The sequence below is a fragment of the Octodon degus genome, unplaced genomic scaffold, assembly GCF_000260255.1.
Source record: "Octodon degus isolate 3935 unplaced genomic scaffold, OctDeg1.0 scaffold00246, whole genome shotgun sequence".
Lineage (NCBI taxonomy): Eukaryota > Metazoa > Chordata > Mammalia > Rodentia > Octodontidae > Octodon > Octodon degus.
Window position 1 is genome coordinate 2,761,335 of NW_004524822.1, and position 4,787 is coordinate 2,766,121.

The following is a 4,787-nucleotide window of genomic DNA, read 5'->3' on the forward strand; positions in this document are numbered from 1 at the left end:
TTTTCCTCTTCCTTCTTTCTTGCTTTTGTCCTTTTCTTCATCCCAGTTCCTTCCCTTTAAAGACTTCTTTCCTGGGCTGGGGAGATAGCTCAGTAGAATAAGTGCTTGCCTATGAAGCGCAGCATACTGAGTTCAATCCCCGGTACCAAAAAAAAAAGTACTATAAAGACTCTTTTCCTTTTACAGTATCTATTGTACATTTCAGATTTTATTTACTTCTTCAGATTTTCACACTAGTGAGACAATGCAATATATGCACATGCAGATCTGATTTATTTCACTTAAGAGTATGATCTCTAGTTGCATCCATATCTTTTTTGTAAAAGCCCCGAATTTATCTTTTTTTTTATTTTGTTCACATTTAGTTTTTTTATAATTTTCTTTCATTTTGAAGAGTAAAAAAAGAGAAAGAAAAACAAAAGCAAAGAGAAACAGGGTAACTAGACAATACACATGTTACAGATCTTCAAAACAAGACTATCTGATCAACAGTGATTAATATATTATTTATTTTTATCATCAAATCTGTTACTCAGATGAACAGATATAGTTATGGAAGATGGGACATATGATTGAATATTACCATATGCTTCCAAGAAATCTTAAATTTTTGTTCTTATCTCTCATTTTTTCTTTATTGCCTTTTTTTAAAACCAACAACAAAAGTTGGAGAGGCTGTGGGGTAAAAAGAAACCCTTCTCCACTGCTAGTAGGAATATAGACTGGAGCAATCATTGTGGAGATCAGTGTGGAGATGCCTTAAAAACTAGGACTGGAAATCCCACTCAACCCAGCTATCCCCTCTTCTGGGAATTTTCTCAAAAGAACTGAAAATATCATATCATAGTGATATATGTGTGCCCATGTTTATAGCAGCACAAATTGTGATAGCCAGATCTTGGAAACAACAAAAATCCTTGTTACCTTAGGAATAGATGAAAAAGATGTGGTATTTTTACATAATGGAGTATTACTCAGCTATAAAGAAAAGTAAACTTGAAGACTTTGCAGGTAAGTGGGTGAAACTTGAGGCTATACTCATAAGTGAAACAAACCAGACCTACATGGGTAAAATATGCTCTCTCCCTAGTGTAAGAACTCAAAAGAATTTATCTGTTTTATAGCTGAGTAATCCTCCATTGTGTAAAAATACCATATCTTTTTTGAATCGTTCCTCACTTGATAGACATTTGGGTTGTTTGCATGATTTAGCTATGACAAATAGCATTGCTATCAACATGGATGCATGTATATCATTGTGCTATGATATTTTCAGTTCTTTTTGTATGAGCAGAAGATATTTATTGAGAGAAAGAAAGCTCCTGTCCTGAGAGAGCGACGGGGGGTGGGGGGGTTAATGGGTAATTCCCCCCCCCCCAAAGCTGTCTCTTGCAGGGACTTTTATAGAGAAAAACCATGTGGTGAGGTGGGTCTAAGGTGGTGGAGAAGACATGGGAACTTGTTTAGTTGGGCATGAGGTGGGACCAAACTATGGTCAACCACTGAGATTACAAGCACCATTGCTCAGGTAAAATTGATTAAATCCAGTATCAAATGGGAAAGTGAGTCACATAGCAAGCGGGCACGGATATGGAACAGGGTCTCTTCCTGTTGAGGGTTGGGCTAGTGAATCATTTGAGCTCTTTCAAGTTGATTGATACTATTTAGGATATCAATCCCTAATGCCCATCCCTAGGGAAGTATGTAGCTGTGCTTCCTCTTTTTGTCTTGGTCTTGAGGTGTGGCCCATATGGGAGTATCTGTTTCTTCCAAGTTGCAAAGTCACCTTGTCTTCCATCTTGTCTCCTTGAGGGCCTGGGATATTTTCAGTTCTTTTGGAAAAATACTCAGGAGGGAAATAGCTGGGCTGAATGGGATCTTCATTCCTAGCTGATACCAAAACCAGAGAAAGACCCAAACAGAAAAGACCAATCTTCCTATGAATATAGATGCAAAAATCCTCAGTAAGACACTAGCAAACAGAATGCAATAAATCATCAAGAAGATTATAAAATATGACCAAGTGGTAGTCTTCCCAGGAATGCAGGAAGTTTAATATATGTAAATCAATATGTAATATATCACATCAGTAGAGCCAATGACAAAAAATTACATGATCATCTCAGTCGATGAAGTAAAAACTTTTGAAGCATACTTTTAACAAGCTCCCATTGCTAAGTTACTGGAATATCTTTATCATCTAACAACTTGAAAGAAATTAACCCATATACTACTTTAAGGGACAAATGATAGGAAATAGACACTTTAGGTCTTGACACTAGAATAGTTCTGCTTGACCCAGGTACACAGGATCCTTGTGTTCCACAGAGTCCCATGCTTTGAAGAACTTTCTAAGAGATGTTCTAAATCTTTTCCCATTGAAGTGGCCAGGCTTACCAGTACTATTTGGACAGAATAACTGAGCTTAGAACAAGACCTATGTGGTCCTTAGTCATGTTTCTTCTTTTACAGTCATCCTTTGGTTGGTTTTCAAATAGACAGGGTTGACCAGATGCCTCAGAGACTCTATGCTTTTCATCTAAGGACTCTCCATAGCAAAGTCCCAGTTATGAGAGGACAATCATCCCACTTCTCAGAAAAAGATGTTTTTCTTCATGGAATTACATTATATTGCACCATCACAATGGGGCTGACAGGCTGATCATAAAGGTTGTTCATTTAGAATGAAGAATTTCAGGTGCACTCATAGGATAATAATGCTTATATTTTTCCATGTAAAATACCTATGAAAATATTACTAACCCTTATTTGTGTCCATGAGCCTTGTAAAATATTTTAATCAATTTTTTTCATATGCAATGGGGTCCTGAAAAAAAATATCCATTGCATTCCGCAACCTAGGTGTTTCCCTGTGTTGAGATAAAAGAGACAGACACAAGGCATTTGCCTGATCTGATCTAAAAAACAAGAGATCTGCTCACACTCGATTGTTGTAAATGCATGTCATCTCTAATCTTCGTGAATCACTCATATATTGTATTTATTGAAGAGCTTTGAATATTGTAGGTGTAGTTTAAGAGTGGTTTTCAAAAGTTGGGTCATGCAACAAGCAGAGACTTGACTGCATCTTTCTTAGGTATTAGGCAAAATAAAAAGCAGGTGTAGAAGTTCTGTAACATACACAGGGGCTCTTGTGAGGTATTTTAAAGAAGAGAGAGTTGATTGCAAAGTGCCTCCACAGAGAGGCACCATGCTACACCAGCATCTGTTGTTGCAGCCAGAAATTCTTGCTGCTCATTGCACACATTTTGGCATTACTATAAAGCAACCATACAAATGGGTACAGCTATGAATTGGTTTCCAACTGTGCTAGGGAGTCCATGATGAAAGGTCTTTATTGAAAACTCAGGCTTTGTAGATAAGCCTTTGTGTACCTAAGACAGACTGTGGGAGGACTGAAGTTTAAATTAAATTATTGAGCACAATGAAGGCAGAAAGAAGTAGGGCTGGTCATTACTGAGGAACAGAAGGCAAATAGGCAGACAACAGGCATCTCAAAGTGCAGATAATCAGGGTAGGAATGAGTAGTCAAAGATACTTCTTCAAAAATTAAGAGCAAATGCAGAGACAATTTTGATGAAATGCAGAACAAATAGTTAAGGCTATGTATATAAAATGCTTGTAAGATCACCTATAAAAATCACTGCACAACAGATACACACATAAAAATAAATGTAACAATTCTAAATGGGGAAAAATCTCCTACTTCCCCACAAGTAAAGAAAAATAAAAATAAATAAAATGTTTATAGTGCAAGAATGAATCCTACTTTGTATAATTTCTGTTGTAAAAAGAAGACCACATACTATGAAACAATATAAAGCCAAAAATTACCAAAATTAACTCATTATTGGATGAAGGAGGAGTTAAGTTATGGCAAGAACATAGGACAAACTTGGTACCTCAAGATCACAGGCCATCCCTGAATCTCTGTCTCATGATGATGACAAGAATCATCACTGCATCAAATACAGTGGTACTGATTAGTCTAGAGAAGCACCTGTCCAAGCAGGCACAGTGGCTTTTGCAAAGTGTTTTGGGGTAGCTGTCTGGAGAAAGTGGCAAAACCAGAGTAAAACTAAATGGCAAAACCAGAGTAAAAAACAAGATAATGGGAAATAGTTAAATAGTTCATTCTCAAGGGGAAGGGGACCAACAAATGGAGGGAAAGGGAAGGAAGGAAGGAAAGAATAAGAGATAAAGGAAGAAATTGGAATTTGTTGCATTATTCATGCATGGATTCCATATATTTAAATCAACAGAACAGAATAAAGAGTACAGAAGTACATGATTCGGAAAAGAAAATCATACAGAAAAAAAAAATAAATATGCAAATCAGTGGAACATATTAAACAATACAGAAATAAAGCACATGTGGGAAATCAGTTATGATGAAGATATCATTAGTAATGAATAAGAAAAAGTAAAGCAATATTTTTGGGAAAATAAGCTAGCTACAGAGAAAAACCTCTTTTTCAGTCATCTCAGTAGAAGTTCAGGGGCTAGGAAATAGCTCAGAGGCATAAGCAACTACATAGCAAGTGCAAGGTACCAAGTTCGATCCCTGGCCCCACATGCCATGCTGTCCTGGGCCAGCCCTGGAACCCAGCATGGTGGCACACACCTGTAATTCCAGCACTTGGGAGATTGAGACAGGAGAATCTCTTCAAGTTTGAGACCAGCCTGGGGCTACAAAAGCGAGCACATGACTAGCCTCAACTGCATAGAGACACTCTGTCTCAGAGAGAGAGAGAGAGAGAGAGAGA